The sequence below is a fragment of the Macaca nemestrina genome, chromosome 10, assembly GCF_043159975.1.
Source record: "Macaca nemestrina isolate mMacNem1 chromosome 10, mMacNem.hap1, whole genome shotgun sequence".
Lineage (NCBI taxonomy): Eukaryota > Metazoa > Chordata > Mammalia > Primates > Cercopithecidae > Macaca > Macaca nemestrina.
This window is the reverse complement of record NC_092134.1, coordinates 63,456,584-63,478,742: the sequence shown is the minus strand read 5'-3', so window position 1 is coordinate 63,478,742 and position 22,159 is coordinate 63,456,584. Positions and strand designations below refer to the sequence as shown.

The following is a 22,159-nucleotide window of genomic DNA, read 5'->3' as shown; positions in this document are numbered from 1 at the left end:
TTTGCCCAGATTATCGTTCCTCTATGGTGAGTCTACTGGATGGCTTCCAGGGCCTGTGAATCAGAGATCCTGGCTGCCTTACCCCGTAGAGAAAGCAGGGGGAAAGAGAGGCTGGCTGTAAGCACTATGAAGGAGGATAAACAAGGAGATTGTGGTGAATGCACAAGATGATTTTCTGCAAACAAGGTCCAGGATTTCAGACTAGGGTGGCATTAGCTAAGAGCACAAACTTTCAAATTAGACAAAAATGAGCCCAAAGCCCAGCCAGCTCTGCCATGTTTTAACGATGTGACCTTGGCCATGTTATTTTTCTTCTCTAAGCCTCAATATTAGAATTTATCTTAGGATCATTTTGAGGATTCAATGAGCCAATACATACAAAGCTCCTAGTAGAGTACTTGTATAAACTGCTCAGTAATGAGAGTTGTTATTATAATTAGTTGAGACATGAAGATCAACTTCTCTTCTTTCACATTACTTAATATACTACACTTCAAGGCAATGTTAGGCAAACTACAACCCGTGGGTCAAATCCACTCCGATGCCTGATTTTGTACAGACCATGAGCTAAGACTGGTTTTTACATTTATAAATGGTTGAAAGAAGGTCAAAAGAAGAATAATATCTTGGGACATAGGCAAATGACATAAATTCAAATTTCAATGTTCATAAATAATATTCTATTGTCATGCAGCCACACCCATCATTTATGTATTGACTATGGTTGTTTTTGTGCTACAAAGGCAGAAGTGAATAGTAGTAGCAGCGGCCAGATGGTCTGTAAAGCCAAAAATATTAATTATCTGACTCTTTACAGGGAATGTGCTGACCCCTGCTTTAGGAAGCTGTTCAGCATGGGCAAGCAGGAGGCAACTCTTCCTTGCTAAGGATCAGAGACAGTGCTGTTCTCTGTCTCCTTCCACATACTTTGTCTGGTTTTTGCTAAAGAAACAATCTGGCGAAGCTTTTCCCTGAAACCCGGAAGGATTAGCCTGGACAAGGGGGTGCAAATTAATGGTTAATAACTGGCTTTATGGAAGGCAGAGAAGCTCTGATGTGTAGTGTTGGCTGATTTCCATGGTTTGAATCCTTCCACCATGGCTAAATTTTAAGCTTACCAACAACATGACATCAACTGGCTTGAAAAATTCTTATGACTTTGACCATTGAATCTTGTGAGCCCTGCCAGCCACCTCCAGCACATCTCCTGACCTCTGCGGATCACGTCACCATTGCTTTTCTCCCTGGAGTTCTCTTAGCAATGTCTGTACTATGTGGGGGCACCATAACTGGTTACTGAGTCACCAAGGAGGGCGGTGTGACTTAAAGTTCTGTGAGGTGCATATCTCAGAATACATGTTATTCAGAAACAACATATTCTGAACAGAAACTTGTGAGAGATTTAACATAGAGGAAAGCTGACACACACATGGGGAGGAGTGCTATGAACAAAGAAGTCTGAGTGGTATGATAAAAGATCTGGTACACACAGTTTTTTATTGGAGAATGCCACAGCCCCTACAAATTTATCCATCTTACTCTTGTCTCCCTGATGCTGGACTTTTTCTGAACACGGCCAAGGGAGTGAGCCATGAGGCTATCTCAAGGGAGAACATCCAGCCAGGGAGAAGAACAAGTGCAAAGGTCCTGGGGCAATTGCTTCTTGCCTCACTTTCTCCTCTGTGCTTCCTGTGGGCCCTGACCTTTCACCTCTGGGGGCTTTGCTTTGGGGAAGTATTGGGTTGATGACACAGTGATTAGACTGTGAGCTCCTAGAGGCTAGAATTCTCTTATCTGACTTTGCGTCTCCAATGCCTAGCACAAGGCTACTTATAAGTATGTAATAATCCTTCACGATTAGTGTAACCCCCTTACTATGCCTCCTTGGATCTTCTTTCCAGCAATTTGGGTAGGGATTCTGAAAAAGAATCTTGTCTCCATGAAGCCAGCATTTCCAGTGTCCCATGGGAAATGCAGCCCACATTCTCCTCTTCACTCTCATGTGTTGGGGCTCACTTTTCCTCTTCAGATATCCCAGGGAGAGGGTTAAAAGTTAAAACAGAGAAGTATAGAATGGGTTTTTAAACAACTGTTGCCAGCCTGGTGCACAGAGCTTAGAAAAGAAAGGACTGGCCGGGTGCGGTGGCTCATGCCTGTAGTGCCAGCTACTCAGGAGGCTGAGGCAAGAGAATCGCTTGGATCTGGGAGGTGAAGGTTGCAGTGAGCTAAGATCACATCACTGCACTCCAGCCTGGGCGACAGAGGGAGACTCCATCTCAAAAAAATAAAATAAAGTAAAATAATAAAATAAGGAAGAGGGCTGACTGATTTTCCATGTTCAGATCAAGCCGGAGGAGGGAACGGGGAAAAAGAGACTGATTGCAGTTCCCCTGATTTGATCAGTGTGTGAAAATTAAAGAAAATTAATTCTGGTCATTGAAAACCTTCTGAAGAGTGTTCATTTTATCTTCTTTTCTTTCTTCTTCAAATAAATTGCCAGTCTCACACTCATTCCTCTCTCTTCCTCCTTCCCTCTTTCCCTCTGCTCCATCGATTTGCCTTTTTTTTTTTTTTTTTTTTTGTCCATGACTTAATACAGAGCCAGATAGTCTTGAATCTGCATGATGTAAAGTCAATTTCAGGCTATTTTCTCAAGGCGATCTGGGCTGTGCAGGGCCAGCCATATTAAGAATCTGTTTTAGTCGGGAGGCTGAGGTGGGAGAATCACTTGAACCCAGGAGGCGGAGTGCAGTGAACCGAGATCGCGCCCCTGCACTCCAGCCTGGGTGACAGAGCGCAACTCCATCTCAAAAAAAAAAAAAAAAAAACAAAAAACAAAAAAACAAAAAAACCCAAAACCTATTTTGGGCAGCAAACACGTTGACTCATAAGGTGTTATTTTTACATTCCTTGTTTTTCTGGTGTAACTATACTCCAGAAACATATTTGGATTGAAGCTTAAGCATGACGCATAAAAGCCCACATTGTTCTGAACACAGTATAATTTTAAGTTAGACCACCCGTCACACTAACAAGCAAGGAAACATTCCACTATGAGTTCCCATTCTTTCTCAGTTTGAGTAGAAGCAAACTTCTGATTTGCCTCTGGTTTGTACGCTAGGTTATTTTGCTCAGAAAGATGGAAGAATTTGCTGGGTGAGGACGGTAAGCACTTGGTTAAAACAGGCAAACTGAACTAAATAAAAGACTTATTTTGTTGAGACCAATTTCCAATTATTGGCTTCTTTGATGACCCTTGAATAATGGTCCATACAGGGCCAAGAAATGCTTTTCTTCTTTACCTTTCCTAGTGTATGTGCGTGTGTCTGTGTGTATGTGTGTCAGGTGCGCTGATTATTAAAGGCACTAGTCAGTTCCCGAAGCCCCCAATTATAATAGGCATGACTGTAAAGAAAATTATAATGAATGCATGGGCTGTTACGATAACGTTGTAGATGTGATCGTTACCTAGTAGGCTGCCGGGTTGACCTAGCTCAGCTCGGATAAGAAGGCTCAGGGCTGTACCTATGACCCCAGCTCATGCACCAAGTAGTAAGTATAGAGTTCCAATATCTTTATGGTTTGTTGAAAAGAGTCAACGGTTAATGAGCATAAGTGGTAAAGTGGCTGAGTAAGTATTAGGCTGTAAACCTAAAGATGGGGGTCTAGTCCTCCTTTTACCAGCCCCGAGGTGATTTTCATGTTGAATTGCAAATTCAAAGGAGCAGTTTTAGAGTTTCTGCCGGGGCTTCTCCCGCCTTTTTTTCCTGCGGCGGGAGAAGTGGGTCAAAGCCAGTCGATTGAGGTGCTTAGCTGTTAACTAAGTTTTTGTGGGTTTGAATCCCATTGATCTAGTAAGGGCTTAGCTCAATTAAAGTAGTTGATTTGCGTTCAATTGATGCAGAGTAGATGTTTGCAGTCCTTATGTGTTTCAGAAATTAAGTGTTTTTACTTACTAAGGGCTTTGAAGGCTTTTGGTCTTGTTTAACCTAAATTTCTAGTGGGTGGCTAAGATTAGGGGAGAGATTGGTAGTAAAAGAGTAGAGGCGATGATGAGTGGAGGGATAAGGGGTGTGGGTTTTGTATTTTCGAATTGTCATGTTATTTTTGTGTTATTGGATGTGGGGAATAGTATTAGGGAGGTAGTATAGATTAGGCGTATGTAGAAGTATAGGTTAAGTAGGGTTATGATAGTTATAATAGAGGGGATAAGGAAGTTGTTGTTCATTGTGAGTTCTTGGATAATAATTCATTTGGGTAGGAAGCCAGTTAGGGAGGGTAAGCCTCCTAGAGATATGAGAATAAGTGCCGTTAGTGGTGCTAGGTGGGTTGATTTGTTTCAGGTGCGAGATAGTATGAGGGTTGTGGTGCTTGTGCTTAGGTTAAGGGTTAGGAATATAGTAGTTGTTAGGATAATGTATGTAGTTAAATAAAGAATTGTAATAGTTGGGTTGTATATTAGTGTTATTATTATTCAACCCATGTGAGTGATTGAAGAGTATCCTAGGATTTTGCGTAATTGTGTTTGATTTAGACCTCCTCAACTGCCCACTGTGATGGATAGGGTGGAGAGGGTTAGGAGGACGTGGATATTGATTGATGGGTGAATTTGGTATATGATTGAGATGGGGGCTAGTTTTTGTCATGTAAGAAGGAGTAGGCCGGAAGTTAAGGATGTCCCTTGGGTGACTTCTGGAACTCAGAAGTGAAAGGGGGCTATTCCCAGCTTTATAGCAAGGGCGGTTGTTATTATTAGGGATGGGGGTTGGTTGATGTAACTTGTTGTTGTTCAGCATCCTGATAGTAGGTTGTTATAGATGATTGCTATTATGAGAATTATAGATGCGGTAGATTGTATTAGGAAGTATTTGATAGCAGCTTCTGTAGAGCGGAGGTTTGTTTTTTTTATTAGAATTGGGATGAAGGCTAGTATGTTTATTTCTAGGCCTGCTCAGGCGAGAAATCAGTGTGAGCTTAGTGTTGTGATAAGTGTGCCTGTAATTACTGTGGTGTAGATAACGAGTTGAGCTAGTGGGTTAATTAGTACGGGAAGGATGTGACCAACATTTTCGGGGTATGGGCCCGATAGCTTGATTTAGCTGACCTTACTTTAGGATAGAGTGTATGAGGTAGCACGGAGAAGTTTGGATTCTCAGGGGTAGGTTCGATACCTACAGTCCTAGAAATAAGAGGGTTGAGGCCTCTATTATTTACTCTATCAAAGTAACTCTTTTGTCAGACATATTTCTAGGTTTGAGGGGGAATGCTGGAGATTGCGATGGGTATTGAGGTGGATCATATGAGTAGTGCTAGTGTGAGTGGGAGGAAATTTTTTCATAGTAGGTGTATAAGTTGGTCGTAACAGAATCGGGGGTATGCTGCTCGGATTCATAGGAACAGGGAAGTTAGGAATAGTGTTTTGATGGTAAAGCATGTTGTGAATAGCCCCGGTAAGTGGATGGGGTAGAATGTGCCTAGGAAAATTGTGGTTGTTAGGGCGTTTATTATGATGATATTTGTGTATTCGGCTATGAAGAATAGGGCGAATGGACCTGCAGCGTATTCAATGTTAAAGCCTGATACTAATTCTGATTCGCCCTCTATGAGATCAAAGGGGGTTCGATTTGTTTCTGCTAGTGTAGAAGTAAATCATATTATGGCTAGGGGCCATGATGGTAGGAGGAGTCATAGGTGTTCTTGCGTTGTAATGAGTGTATTAACGTTAAATGAGCTGCTTATTAGTAGGACTGATAGTAGGATAATAGTGAGGGTGACTTCGTATGAAATTGTTTGGGCGACGGCTCGTAGGGCTCTGATTAGGGCGTAGTTTGAGTTTGATGCCCATCCTGATCATAGGATGGAATAGACGATTAGGCTGAGTATGGCTAGGGTGAATAGGAGTCCTAGGTTGAAGTTGATTAGAGCGTTGGGTATGGGGAGGGGGGTTCATAGGAGAAGGGTGATGAAGAAGGCTAAAGCGGGTGCGATAATGTAGAGGGTGGTGGTGGATGTTGAGGGTTTTAGAGGTTCTTTAGTGAAAAGTTTTATCGCATCAGCGAAGGGTTGTAATAGTCCGTATGGACCTACAACATTGGGCCCCTTTCGTAGCTGTATGTAGCCTAATAACTTTCGTTCAACGAGTGTGAGGAATGCTATGGCAGCTAGTGTAGGTATAATTAGAAGTAAGAGGTTTACTGTGGTCATGGTGTTAAGAAGAGGAGTTGAACCTCTGGTTATAAAGTTTTAAGTTTTATGCAATTACCGGGCTCTGCCATCTTAACAAACCCTGTTTTCGGGCGGAATGTATGGTACTTTGCTAAATTGAGATTAGGTCATTTATGTAATGAAGGCGCTTTATGAAGTGGGCCTTATTTCTCTTGTCCTTTCGTATAGGGAGGAATGTACAATAGATAGAAACCGACCTGGATTGCTCCGGTCTGAACTCAGATCACGTAGGACTTTAATCGTTGAACAAACGAACCCTTGATAGCTGCTGCACCATTAGGATGTCCTGATCCAACATCGAGGTCGTAAACTCTATTGTCGATATGGACTCTAGAATAGAATTGCGCTGTTATCCCTAGGGTAACTTGTTCCGTTGATCAAATTATTGGATCAATTATAAATGTTAGCTCGCTTTGACTTGTGTGGTCTTAGCATGTGTTGTTCGGAGGTTTTGTTGTGCTCCGAGGTCGCCCCAACCAACCAAAATTTTTAATGCAGGTGTAGTAGTTTAAAGGTCCGTGGGTTTGTGTGGTTTTTGATTGCATTAATAGATTAAAGCTCCATAGGGTCTTCTTGTCTTATTATTTTATGTCCGTCTCTTCACGGGCAGGTCAATTTCACTGGTTAAAAGTAAGAGACAGTTAAACCCTCGTGGTGCCTTTCATGCGAGTCCCTATTTAAAGAACAAGTGATTATGCTACCTTTGCACGGTCAGGGTACCGCGGCCGTTAAACGTGTGTCACCGGGCAGGCAGTGCCTCTAATACTAGTAATGCTAGAGGTGATGTTTTTGGTAAACAGGCGGGGTTTGAGTTTGCCGAGTTCCTTTTACTTTTTTTAACCTTTCCTTGAGGCATGCCTGTGTTGGGTTAACAGTGAAGGTAGCACGGGCTTGTTTGTGCTTGCTATGCCGGGCTGTTAAGTATTGGTGAGGATTTCGGTCCGATTTAGGCTTATGCAGTGGAGAAAATATTCATGTTACTTATACTAGCATTATTGCTTCTATATGGTGATAGATTAATCCAATGTGGTGTGAGGAGTTCAGTTATGTGTTTGGTATTTTTGAGGTGGTTGGTGTTGAGCTTGAACGCTTTCTTAATTGATGGCTGCTTTTAAGCCAACTATGGTAATTGGGGGTTTTACTCTCTCCGTAAGGTTTTTTCCTAGTGTCTAAAGAGCTGTCCCTCTTTAGACTAGCAATTAAGCTTACAGGGGGATTAGGTAGTTCTGTAGGTAAGCTTAAGGTTGAACTAAGATTCTGTCTTGGATAACCAGCTATCACCAGGCTCGGTAGGCTTGTCACCTCTACCCAAGAATCTTCCCACTATTTTGCCACATAGACGGGTGCGCTCTTTTAGCTGTTTTTGGGTAGCTCGTCTGGTTTCGGGGAATTTGGCTTATAGTTCTCTTCGTGAAATTGTTTCTAGCTAATCCATTATGCGAAAGGTACAGGAGTCAGTCCTTGCTGTTTTGTGCTTGGGTGGTTTTCTATCTTTCCCTTACGGTACTATATCTATAGCGCCAGATTAAAATTTCTATCGCCTATACTTTGTGTAGGTGAATGGTTTAGTGTGTGTTGGCTTGGTATTAGTGTTGGTTGTGCTTAGGGCTAGTGTTGGCTCAAGGCAATCAAGTGGTATTGAGATTTCCTGGGTGTAAGCCAGGTGCTTTATATTAAGCTATGCCTTGATTTATCCAAGTGCACCTTCTAGTACACTTACCATGTTACGACTTATCCCCTCTATATAAATATTAGGGTGTTTAGTTAAGATGTTCCTTAAATATATTTGAGGGGAGTGACGGGCGGTGTGTGCGCGCTTTATGGCCTGGTTCAATTAAGCACTCTATTCTTAATTTACTGCTAAATCCTCCTTGGACTCTCAGATTTCATAAGAGTTTTCGTGGAATTTTCTGATACAGAAAATGTAGCCCATTTTTTACCGTCTCATGGGCTACACCTTGACCTAACGTTTTTGCGGCGGGGGGGGCGTTTGCGCTCACTTTGTGACCTTCATCAGGGTTTGCTGAAGATGGCGGTATATATGCTGAGCAAGAGAGGGTGGGGTGGATCGGGGTTTATCGATTATGGAACAGGCTCCTCTAGGGGGATGTAAAGCACCGTCAAGTCCTTTGAGTTTTAAGCTGTTGCTTGTAGTATTCTGGCGAGTAGTTTTGTTATCTAACTGCTGAGGTTTAGGGCCAGGCATAGTAGGGTGTCTAATCCTAGTTTGGGTCCTGGCTATTGTGTGTTCAGAAGCTTTAAAGCCACTTTCGTAGTTTATTTTACATCAGCTAGGGTTTTACAGTTTAGATGGAGTTTAGCTTTATTGTGTCAGATCTTAAACACCCTCTACACCGGTCTCTATTAGCTAGGGTCAATCGTGTGACCGCGGTGGCTGGCACGAAATTAACCAACCCTAAATATAGCACAGCTTAGTTAAACTTTCGTTCATTGCTAAATATTTGTCACTGCTGTCTCCCGTGGGGGTGTGGCCAGGCAAAGCGTTTTGAGCTGCGTGTGCGTGCTTGATGCTTGCTCCTCTTGGTCATGATGATTTGTAGGGCGTCTTCACCGGGGCGAGGATGCTTGCATGTGTAATCTTGCTAAAAGCCAATAGAAAGGCCAGGACCAAGCCTATTTGTTTATGGGGTGTGCAAACCCATCTAGGCATTTTCAGTGTCTTGCTTTGGGTGGGTTTAAGCTACATAAACGGAGGTGTCGGTACAATTGTGAGGTGATTTCTTTCGGGTTGTGTGGAGAGAGTTTGTTGTGGGTTAGTGTTAAGAGTGTTTGGTGAAGTAAATGCTTATTAATTGAGGGAATGGCAGTTGGAGTCGTGCACACCTAAAAGATTATAAGCTCTGATCGGACATATTAAGACTTTTGTTTTTGGGGTTTGGCAAGAGTGGGTTTTGGATGAAGGTCGGAGATGGGGGTGGGGGGGTTTGATGAGATATTGCTGTGGTTTGTGGTGCGGTAGGAGTGGTGTTGCTGAGGCGATTATTGGTATGTCCTACAAGCATGGATTAAATAACACCTTGCTAAGGTTTGCGTGGAGCTAGAATATTGAACGTAGGTGCGATCAACAACTGCATGTACTAGGAATCAAAGACAGGCGCATACAGGACGGGATGTGGTGGGAGTCAGCATTCTGCGATGGGGTTGCGTGCGGACCAGAGATAAAAGATACCAAATGCATGGAGAGCTCCCGTGACTGGTTAATAGGGTGATAGACCCGTGATCCATCGAGATGTCTTATTTAAGGGGAACGTGTGGGCGATCTTGGTTGTTATGGCCCTGAGGTAAGAACCAGATGCCGGATACAGCTCAAGTATAGCTACCCCCACGAGTTATGGGCCCGGAGCGAGGAGAGTAGCACTCTTGTGCGGGATATTGATTTCACGGAGGATGGTGAACAAGGGATTCCTAAGTGAGGGGGGGCATCCGTGGTGAGGAGGATTATTTAATAGATATGTGCTATGTACGATGAACGACTTAATGTACTATGGACGACTAGCATGGATTGATCTGATCAATATCCGTATGGAGGGTGGGTTGGGCTTTGGAGGAGCCATGTCATGTGTTACTGTTGAAGTTTCCATTAGGGTTCTTGCTTGTAAGCATGCTTTTCAAGGATGTTAGGTTGATATGTAATAATATGTATTATGTACAGTCAAGCATATATAGTACCATATAATATACATGCTGACTAGCAGTAATGCACGAATTATATAATAGTATTATAAGTGAGTTAGTACTAGAATTATATTGTAATGTGTGTGTGCACATTAGTGATGTTGATCCTATAGAGTGAGGGATAAAGAATGCCTACAGGCCTATAGGTTCATCAGGGGGTTATCTTACATTCACCATGGTTCAATGTAAATATTGTATTACATCAACTCTAAGATACATACTTTTTTCACATTTAACATCTGCAATATAAGGATGAGCCTCACGCTCTACAACATGCCATAGTTTAACGGCAGTGATCTTTTTGTTTCCTTGATGATACACAAAATTAATGGTGTATATGACAATCAATGGTGTCCTAAATTCAATGACGTGCACTATCTGACTTGGATACTTTATATGCGCCTACAGCTGGGAAGGCAGAGCACATCTGCTAAAGTCTTCACAGGTCAAAACGTCAAGGTATTGCTCTCTGAAAACCCATATGCCACCTCTAGTATTACTGTCTAAATGTTCTTCAGTGTGTCCACATATTATATAGCTATTATTCTTACTACAGCCAGACAATATTCTAAGCACTTTACACATCTGTCTTCACAACCCTGTGAAGTCGGTGTTATTATCCACTTTCAATCTGGGTCCAGTCAGGAGACATAAGCCATATTAGTTATTTAAACAGAGAAAATTGAATAGAAGAATTATTATCTAGGTATAAAGTTGATGACTAGGTCACAAAGGGGTAAAAAGAGACCCTAAGGTATCAAAAAGGTAGCAACTGGAGGAAGCAGCTTCCATCTGTAGGCCTAGGGGAACCAAAAAAAGATGGAGTTGTTAAAACTTAGGGATGTGGAGGAGGGGAGCTTCAAAGCTGAACCTCAGCTCCAAAGGTGCAGCTGCAGGTGTAGCTCCAGAGCTGGCACCTGCAGAGCACGGCTTCGTGGTGCACCACTGGCACCTCTGAGGGGCACAGTGAAGATGGCGCTGCAGGTGTTGGAAAAACTGCAAATTGGGGTCTGTTGCTGCTGTGGAAAAGAACTGCTGCTGCTGCTGTGGTGAAGATTTTCAGAAATGATGCTCTCAGGAACAGGAAGCAGATGAGGAGAAACAAGTCCCTTCTTCCTTCTTAGCCCTTCTGGTCTCCCTCTAGTGCCCTCTCTTTCCAGCGCTAGGTAGACACTGGCAAAGCCAAAGTGTGGTCTATATAGTTTCAGCCCTGGCATCATAATGCAGCGTATTTGGAGATAAGAGAAAACTAACTCAATAGCTAGAACATATCCTTATTTTTACCTATGAAGAAACTAAGATACAAATCAGTAAAAGTAGTGAGTGCATTACCCAATATCACATGGATCTGAAGATACAAAGCCAAGATCTGAACCCAGGTCTGCCTGATTCCATAGTCTATATACTTAATGGCTACACGTATTTCTTTCCTATCTCTTGCCTTTCATGTGTTTCTTTCTTTCTCTTTTTCATTTATTCATCCAACAGCTATTTCTTGACTGTCTATGTCAGGCACTGTGCTTGCTCTGGGGAAAATAACAGCAAACAAAATGGACATTCTGTCCTCAAGGAACTGAAAATCCATTTCTATCTATTTCTGTTCTTATTATGTTTTATTGTGGCCCACTCCTCTCTCCTCCTCTGGATGCTTTTCTCTTTTTGTCAGTGTATCTTATCTGAAAATGTGCATTTCTGTCTTTTTCAATTATTTAATGTCTGCCCTTCTCTTCTTTGCTATCCTGATTTTTGTAGCTTCAAATCTGTCTTGGTCCTTTTCTTTTCTCATGTTACCTTCTTTTTCCTTCTTCATAATTCTCCATATTAATTGACCAAAATGTGGACCCAAGTCTAGGTTCTGTTTGTGAGTTTTTTGGGGGACAGTTTCACAAGCTCTGTTCTTAAAATCTTCTAAGTGAATGAGTGAAACTACCTTAAAACACAGACAAATGTTCTGTGTTCTCTACCTTAAAACACAGACAAATGAAACATAATTCAGTAGACTTTTCTTATTGACCTTTCATTTTCTTACGTGGCTAGCTTCTCCAAGGGAATCAGTCACTGAAATGTTAAAACAATAGATTGAAGGAAACACATCATTTATAATGGTTCTTACAGACAGACTTTCTGACACACCGGTCATGACCAGCACATTCTTTTCTGTTTAAAGAGTGACAGTGTGTGTAGTGGTTAAGGTTGGTGATCCAGACTACCTTGAGTTTGAACTCCAGGTCTTCCATTTTCTAGCTGTGTAGTATCAGGCAATTCACTCAGTACCTCTATACCTTGGTTTTCCTCATCTGCAAAATGGGAACAATAATACTAGCACTTACCTTACTAGTTTTGGGGAAGGATTAAGTGAATTAATATTTAAAGAAATTCAGAAGAATATCTTTGTTACAGTAGTTATAACCAATTTACTGTTATTAATAACACAAATTATATAATGGCAATAATGGTTTTCAACCTCACAGCCCTTTATTCTGTTTCCCTAGACTCTAGATTACTGGTCTTTAGACTTTTTGAGTCATGAGCTCTCCTTTCTGTGGATCTGCTCATGTAAGTGCTGAGGAAACACATAATGTCAAAATAACTACTGAGTTTGTCAGTTCTTCCCGGTTGTATGTGACAGAAAACCAACTCAATTCAGCGTAACCAAAATAGGCTACATAACTGGGAAGTCCAACTGTAGAACTGGCAGCCATGAGTACTTCCTGAGCCTCACCAGGAAGCTGAGCCCCATGTCAGTCTCTCTCTTTGGTTTTTAATCCATTGTCTTCCTACTGCAGTCAAGCCTTCTCCTGCTGATGACCATGATGTCCTCTGGAAAACTGTGATTTTCACCTTTACAGCTACCCTAGGGAGTCACACTTACAAGCATTCCTCTTATGGAGAGTCTATGAGTATCTCAAGCTGAGGCCTCTCCCAGGGAAGTCCCTGCCCTCCTGCATAACTCTCTATCTTTGGACATTGGGGCAGCCTTAGTCTCTTCTGTTTATTGGGAATTTCAGCATCACCAGGGCCATGAGAGCAACTCGATTGTCCCCTTCACCATTTTTTTTTTTTTCAGGTGAGCCTGGGTGCCATAATATGTATAAGACTCTTGGTGGCCAGTTTTGGTAATCCAGGATTCCCAAGAAAGGCCTGTGTATTAGGCCCGTGAGCCAGCTACACAGCACTGGTACTATACCTGCCTAATGACTGATTGCATTTTGAAGAGGCTTTCATGTGACAGCACTAGACAGGAAAGCAATGCAGGAAAGTAGCCAACTACTAGGCATTGGGCATTCTCTGGCAATTCAAATTTTAGTGTCAGAAACATTGTACGTCATTGCTGCCCATTTCTTCTCTCTCCTTATATCTTATATCTGCCATCCTGCCTTTTCTTTTTCCAGGTAAGCAGACACTGGATTGTTAATGAACACATTTTTCAAAGATCTAGTCTAATCTCTGAACATCTTTAGTCACTGAGTTAAGCAATACAAACAATTAAATTAAATGCCCTAGGTTTCTAAAACTGTATAGAGACTTGTAGTGTCCTTAAATAGTCTCAGTTGTTTACATAAAAAGCAGTTATTAACAGGCAAGGATTAGGACATAAGTATCTAGTCACACAGTTCTAAGTTCTCAAAAACTTCCAGAGATGTTAATGAATAGGCCGCAACTCTGTTCCTAATTTTAAAGAGCTACTTGGACTTAGGGGTGTCTCCCTGTCTCCATGTTAGGTTTTCCTGTTCTCTTTTCTTATCAAGGTCTTCCTTGACACAGTCTGTTCTCAAGGCTTGAGCAGCTCCCTCAGCCACTGAGATGGGGACTCTGGCAAAGGAGAGGGTGTAGATTTGCTGGAAGGATAAAGGTGAGTTCTTCAGAGTGGCGCCACGCACCGAGAAACCAGGAAGAGCCCAATGAGCTTGTCAACTCTCCAATTTCCTTAATGGGGCTTTGAGAACTGAAGGCAGAGATAGTGAATGAAGGAGCAGAGGTGGCTGCAAGGCAGCAGCCCCTGATGCTTGAAGGGCTGGAAGACTTGGACGGCAGAGGCAGGGAGTTCTGTTTCAGGATCCCAGCCAAAGGAATTGGGAACTGGGTGGCCAGGACAGCTGTTTCTGAGCTCTGAAAAGTTAAGCCTGGCCAAGGATTCACGATGTGCTGCCTTGGAAACTAGTCAGAGGCTCCCATCGAGAGCCTCTGGGAAGCTGTTTGGATAAACTGCTCTAGGTCATGCGTTGGTCTTCCACATCTGCTGCCCCAGTGACTTCCCAGTGCTAATTTCTGGTGAAGGAGGAAAATACTGCCTGTGCCCACAACGTCACCCTTCAGAAGGTGGGCAGGTGGGCGCAAGCAGTGTGAGAGGAGGGCCAAGGGGTCTAGGACCCTGCGTTCTACCTTACCTCTGCCTCACAGCCTGTGCAGCGCGTGTCACCGCAGCAGAGGAGGGAGGAGGCAAGAGGAAGCCCAGCTCTCTTCACTCTACTTCTCAGGGAGGTCATGAAGGTGCCCGAGGAAAGTCATATTTTATTTCTGACAAAAATTTGGTTGAGGGCCAGGAAAGTAATTCATTTTATTTTTGGTGGGATCTTTTCAGAAGGGAGAAATACAAAATGTTCTAATTCATCTGCTTTGAAATTTAAAGCAGGGACTATTTAAGCAAAATGTTGAGTAAAACCAATAATCAATGAAAAACACATATAGCGGTTCCTCATCTATTAAACTTTGGATAGGGATGACATGCCCCAAAAAACAAATTTAAATGTCCTGTAACCTTTTTCTTTTTACACTTAAAAACATTATGTATTTTACTGACTTTTCAACCAGATTATATGGAGTACAATCTAATCTTCTTTTGGTGAATCAGCATTGTACTTATAAATCAATTACAGTAAATATCTTCAGATTCTTATGCTTTTTCTAATTTTCTTTCTGTCATCTCTGCTAGGCTTTCTCTTATTGCTACTACAAATATTCTCCTCTAGAAGCAGATTACATTCCTTCCTTTTCCATTCTAATTGTTTGTTCATATTATAGGCAAGAAAATAGATGAGCTTATTAGAATTCTAGAAGAAAGGGTGAGCAGGATGGCTACTGGAGCCCTCAGACCCTGAAAGAGACACACATCAGCACATATGGATATTTTTTTCTATAAAAGGAGTTTGGATTAATGCATTAAATAGTCTTGAACCTCCCTCTATATGCCAGGCACTTGGCTAGGCACTGGCTGTCAAATAGAAATAATTCCCAGTATCTTTCCTTGAAACATAGACAGTTCATGGGGGACAATGGTTTGTAATAATCAGATGCCTTCTCATGGTTCTTGAAGGATATTTTAATGTGATAAATAACTGCCAAGGAAGTGCTACTGACTACTAAAGAGAGGCCTTAGATCTGAGCATTAGCAGGGCCTCAAGGAAGAGTCCTCCCTCAGTTGGAGTCCCCAGAGATTACATTTATACTTAAATCTCAAAGTAAATTGAGATTTGTCAAACAAATAAATACCATACAGCCATTAAAATGTTGACTAAAAAAAGAATTGTGCAAAAAAAATTACCCACAACATGAATGCATTGATGTAAATTCTAAAAACACACCAGAATACTATATATATGTACTGGAGCACATAAATAAAGCAAAAGTACTTGTAAATGGGAAGGAGACAAAGCAACTTTAGGAGAGTGGTGATCTCTGGGAAAGAGGGAGGGGAATAGAATTAAGGAGAGGCATCAAAGGGCCTACAACTCTTTCTGTAATCTTTATCTCCTTATTAAGAACAGAAATGGCCAGGTGCAGTGGCTCACACCTGTAATCCCAGCACTTTGGGAGGCTGAGGCAGGTGGAGCACTTGAGGCAGGTGGATCACTTGAGGCCGGGAGTTCAAGACCACCTTGGCAAACATGGCAAAACCCCACCTCTTCTAAAAATACAAAAATTAACCAGGAATGGTGGCACACACCTGTAATCCCAGCTACTCGGGAGGCTGAAGCAGAAGAATCGCTTGAACCTAGGACGCAGAGGTTGCAGTGAGCCGAGATCACACCAGTGCACTCCAGCCTGGGTGATAGAGCCAGACTCTGTCTCAAAAAAGAACAGAAATAAATGTGCCATGCCAAAAGGTTTAACTATCACTGGATTCAGATGGTGTGAAGAAGCATATTGTTATCTATACCATTCAAAATACTTCCTAATATTTATTAGTTTCCTAATAAATGGAAAACTAAGAAGAAAAAACCTCAAGCCTTTCTACTGAAATATAAGATGGTTCTCCTTCTAATACCAGGGACCTGGAACCTGTCCATATATTTTACTCAGCTGACCTCTTTCTGTAATGTGGGAAGCATTGTTATTTACATGTGTCTGCTTTGCCGTGGGTTTATTTATGCCTAGACCTCCTCTTCTCTCCCATTGGATGTAAACCCTTCAAAAGCAGGAAGCAGAACCATTGTACACACGCTGAACTGGCTGGTTTAAGATTCCCTTTGTGCCTCCAGAATTAGCAGTGTCTTGCTTGCAATTGGAATTTGGTAAATATTGTTTGGGTGAGTGAGTTTAAGCTGACTTCCCTTGAGATCCACTACCGTAGGTTCCAGGATAAGTACTGCCCTCAGGGAGCTCACATGCTAGAGAGAAGACAGCCACAGACACCTACCTGACTGGACGAAAGGATGGCCTAGTGTGGCAGGTGCACAGCCCAGGTGATTAATTCTGACCACGATGGCTGGGGGAGGGCATACTGTGATTAAATTTCCCACATATTGGTGTCCCTCTTTGCAGTAAGAGATTGCTTGCCCCAAAGACTTGATTAAAATATGAATCTCTTGACGCTTCAAATAGGTAATCTAAGAGAGAATACTAGAATCCAACAAGAAAGTTACAGGAAACACCTAAGGCAAGGAGGGAGAGGGTAGTGAGGCAGCCTGCTAGGCTAGAATTGGCTGGGAGCCTAGATAGGTCCCCTCATGTGGAGAAAGGGTAGTGACAGAACCCCCTTGCTCCCGAGAAGTCCACCTTTCCACTACTTCTACAATCCTAGCCACAGGAGAGCCCTTCAACCCTTGTGGGCCCTGAGACGAATATAGGGAAATTCCCAGAGTCTGTGTGACTGCATTGCTTCAGAGAGGGAGCTCACAGTGGGTCTCACTCACCCCATGAGTCCTGTGAAGCTACAGAATGGCACCATTTTGGGACCCTAGTCCCCACCAGACTGCATACTGCCCTTGGGTCCAAAAGCCTCCGCATCTCCACATCTCTGGAGCCCCATTGACAGTCTCTTCGTAGAGCTGCTGCCAGGGCTGAAGCAGGAACCATTAGTAGCAACCCTGTTGCTCCCAGCAACAAGAGGCTGTGCATTTTCACACATCTTTAGGACAGAAACATGAATGACTGGCAAGCAATCCTGCTGCCCCCAGCAGTGAGGCCACCATGCATTTACAAATACCCCCAAAACAGGCTCCCCTGTTGGCAGCCACCACCTGGGGATGAAGCGCACACTCCCCAGCTGCCTGCCTGTGGCTGCTGCTACTGAAAGCAATCCTGCCCTCCAGAGCAGGCGAGCCACAGCACAGCGGCTGCTACTCCCATCTGAGCATTACAAGGGGGGGTCGGGGGATTATCCTGTCCTGCCTCCCACAGGAAACACCTGCAAGCACCGTGGGCTCCCTGAAGACAGGTTTGCCTGGCCTGGCTCTGTGTGCCCCAGCATGCCCAAGCATGCCATCCAAGGGCCTGAGGATTGCCTTACCCCATCTACCGCCATAGGCATCTAAGCACTTCTCCCAGAAGCCTGAGGATGGCCCACTCAATCTGCTGCTACCATCACAGCTGGAACCCACCTGCACATACCATCTGTGGGCCTGGGGACTAGCCCACTCAACTTGTCACAGACATCATCAACACCAGTGTGAACCACTTAGGAGCCAGAAGTTGTCCTACCACTGCTATTGCCATCACCCATGCCACACCCACTGCCCCAAAACCCAAGGGCACACCCACCCTCCTGCTCACCGCTGACACTGCTGGCACACAAGAAAGCCACCTGGAGGCCCAAGAATCAGGCCATCTGGACATGATAACACAGGTTCCAACATATACCACCCTGGGACCCAAGGATGAGCATTTGGCTGTTCACTGTCTACCACTGGGGCCTGAGGACTGGCCTACCTGGCATCCCTATCCCCAGCAAAACTTCACCACAGTCTCCACTAACAACTGCATCCCAATCCATTGAGAAAAGTCACAGGCATTATCAACACTATTTACAGTTGAAGAAATAATATGGAGACTACACTACCATGCATACCCAGAATAAAAGCAAAAGTGCTCTATTCCACCAACACCACAGAAACATCTTCAGGAATAAGTCCTTGTTTATGAAAACAAATTCAAAAAATTAGAAGAAGGAACTGTCACACTAGATATGCAGATATCAATGTGAAGACACAAGAAACATGAAAAAGCAAGGAAATATGACACTCCAAAGGAACACAATAATTTTTGAGTAAAATAATTCAATGAAAAAGAAGTTTATGAATTCCCAGAAAAATAATTTGAAATAATAATATTAAAGAAGCTCAGTGAGATACAAAAGAACATGATAAACAATACAAGTAAATCGGAGAAACAATTCAGATTATGAATGAGAAATTTATCAAAGAGATAGGTATCAAAAAAAGAACTAAACAGAAATCCTGAAACTCAAAAATTCCTTGAATGAAAAAAATCTAAAAGCTTCAATAATATACTAGATCAAGCAGAAGAAACAATTTAGAACTTGAAGATGGGTCTTTTGAAATAACCCATTAGACAAAAATTTTTTAAAAGAATAAAAAAGAATGAAGAAAGCCTGTGTGACACATGGAACACCATAAAGCAACCAAATATTCAAATATTCGGTGTCCAGGAAGGCAAGGGGAAAGTGAAAGGAATAGAAAAACTATTTAATGAAATAATAGCTGAAAACTTCCCCACTCTTGCAAGAGGTTTAGACATCCAGATACTGGAAGCACAAAGATTCCTAAATAGATGCAATTTGAGAAGATCTTCTCTGTGGCATCTGCTGCAGTTTTGTTTGTTTGACTCCAAATTTTATGTTGAAATTTGATCCCCAATGTTGGAGGTAAGCCTTTGGGAGGTGTTTGAGTCATAAGGCTGGATTCCTCATAAATGGCTTGGTGCCATCCTCATGGTAAAAATTGAGTTCTCATTTTATTATTTCCTATGAGAGCTGGTTGTTTAAAAGTCTGGCACCTCCTCCCCTCTTTCTCCTGCTTCTTCTCTCATCAACTGATCTCTGCACATGCCAGCCTTAGTGGAAGCAGTCTGAAACCATCATCAGAAGCAGGTGCTGGAACCAAGTTTTTTGTTCAGCCTGCAGAACTGTGAGCCAAATAAACATCTTTTCTTTATAAATTACTAAGCTTCAGGTATTCTTTTGTAGCAACACACAAATGGACATAGACAGCACACAATAATCAAACAGTCAAAAGTCAAAGACAGAGTATTCTAAAAATAGCAAGAGGCCAGGCACGGTGGCTCACACCTGTAATCCCACACTTTGGGAGGCCAAGGCAGGTGGATCACTTGAGGTCAGGAGTTCAAGACCAGCCTGGCCAACATGGTGAAACCCCATCTCTACTAAAAATATAAAAATTAACCAGGCACAGTGGCACATGCCTGTAATCCCAGCTACTTGGAAGGCTGAGGCAGAAGAATTGCTTGAACCTGGGAGACTGAGGTTGTAGTGAGCCAAGATCATGCTGCTGTACTTCAGCCTGGGTGAAAGAGTGAGACCCTGTCTCAAAAAATAAAAAATAAAAATAGCAAGAGAAAAATGTCTGATCACTTATAAAAGAATCTCCATCAGACTAGCAACAGATTTCTCAGCAGAAACCTTATAAGCCAAAAGAGAATGGGAAAATATATTCAAAGTGCTGAAAGGCAAGAATACCATACTCAACAAAGTTATTTTTCATAAATGAAGGAGAAATATAGTCTTTCCCAGACAAGCAAAAGCTGAGGGAATTTATTACCACTAGACTAGCTCAACAAAGAATTCTTATCAGAGTCCTGCATTTTGAAGTGAAAGGATGATACATGTCATCATGAAAACACACAAAAATATAAAGCCCACTGGGTAGAACTCACATACAAATAAGAAGAGAAAGGACTTAAATGTTACCACCTAAGAAAAACAATGATAAACAACGAGAGAGAACAAAATAAACAAAGGCTATACAAAAAAACCTAGAAACCAATGAATAAAATGACAGGAATAAGCCCTCACATATCAATAATAACCTTGAGTATCAACAAATTACGCTTTCCAATGAAAAGATGTAGATTTGCTGCATGGATAGAAAACATGGTCCAACTATATGCTGCCTACTAGAAACTCATGTCACCTTAAAAGACTTATAGGCTCAAACTAAAGGGATGGAAAAAGATATTCCATGCAAACAGAAACCAAAAGTGAGTAGAAGTAGCTATATTTACATCAGATAAGACTAACTTTAAGTTAAAAACCACAAAAAAAGAAAAAGAAGGTCATTTTATAATGATAAAAAGATCAATTCAGCATGAGGATATAGCAATTCTAAACATATATGCACCAAACGCCAGAGCATGCAGATTCATAAAACAAATATTACTGTCTGAAAAGAGAGAGAGACTTCAATATAATAATAGTTGGAGATTTCAACACCCCACTCTCAGCAATAGTTACATCATCTAGGCAGAAAATGAACAAGGAAACATTGGATTTAAGCTGTACTTTAGACCAAATGCATCTAACAGACATTTACAGAACATTTCATTTAACAGCTACAGAATACACGTTCTTCTCATCATTACATGGGACATTCTCACGGATAAACCATATGTTAGCTCACAAAACAAGTCTCAAAAAAATTTTTAAAGTGAAAATCATATCAGGTATCTTTTCAGATCACAATAGAATGAAACTAATAATAAATAACAAGAGGAACATTGGAAATTGTATAAATACATAAAAGTTAAACAACATGCTCCTGAGTGAAGGAAGAAATTAAGGAGGAAATCAAAAAAATTTTTAAACAAATGAAAATGGAAACACAACATACCAAAACCTGTGGGACCCAACAAAAACGGTGCTCAGAAGGGAGTGCATAGCAATAAATGCCTACATTAAAAAAGTGGAAAGGCAGAGCAAGATGGTTGCATAGAAGCCCCTATTGATGGTCCCCCAATAGGAACACACCAAATGTAACAACAATGTACACGAAAAAAGCACCTTCATAAGAACAAAAAGTCAGATGAGCAATCACAGTACCTGGTTTTAACTTCATATTGCTGAAAGAGGCACTGAAGAGGGTAGGAAAGATGGTCTTGAATCACTGACACCACACCTCCCTCATTTTCTAGCAGCAGTTACTTGGTGTGGAGAGACAATCTGTGCACTTGGGGGAGGGACAGCACAGCAACTCTAGGACTTTGCATTGAACTCAATGTGGCCCTATCACAGCAGAAAGCAAAATTGGGCTGGACTCAGCCAATGCCTGACCACAGAGGTAACATTTAGGGCAGCCCTAGCCAGAGGGGGATTGTCCATTCTAGCAGTCAGAGATTGAGCTTTGGCAAGCCTCACCACCATAAGCTAGAGTCCTCTGGGGTCTTAAATAAATGTGAAAGGTAGTCTAGTATACAAGGACTGCAATTCTTAGGCAAGTCTAGTGCTGTGCTGGGGTTGGAGCTAGTGGAGGTGAGGGGCAAGTGACCTAGTGAGACACCAGCTGGGGCAGCAAAGGGAGTGCTTGTGCCACCCCTCCCTCAGCCCCAGGCAGTGCAGTGTCTTCTGCTTGAGGAGAGAAAAATGAAGAGTAAAAAGGACTTTGTCTTGCATCTTGGATACCAGCTCAGCCACAGCAAGATAGGTCACCAGGCAGTCGTGAGGCCCGCTTTCCAGGCCCTAACTCTCAGACAACATTTCTGGACACACCCTGGGCCAGAAGGGAATCTATTGCCTTGAAGGGAACGATTTAGTCCCGGCAGGATTCAGCACCTTCTAACTGAAGAGCCCTTGGGCCCAGAATAACTAGCAGTGATACCATGGGCCTTGGGTGAGACTCTGACATGTGCTGGTTTCATACGAGATCCAGCATAGTCCCAGCTGTGGTAGTTATGCAGAGATAATCCTTCTGCTTGAGAAAAGCAGAGGGGAAAGTAAAGGGGTCTTTGTCTTACACCTGCCACAGTGGGATAGAGCAACAAGTAGGCT

At 42.4% G+C, this 22,159-nt stretch overlaps 1 long non-coding RNA gene across 1 annotated transcript; it reads right to left on the bottom strand.

The window, feature by feature from the left end:
- Positions 1–11,951: 11,951 nt before the first annotated feature.
- LOC139356708 (uncharacterized) lies at positions 11,952–17,100 on the bottom strand. Its single transcript, XR_011609041.1, has 3 exons — positions 16,559–17,100; positions 15,866–15,983; positions 11,952–12,218 (listed from the first exon to the last, which is right to left on the bottom strand). It is a non-coding gene; the product is annotated as an uncharacterized lncRNA (long non-coding RNA).
- Positions 17,101–22,159: the final 5,059 nt, after the last annotated feature.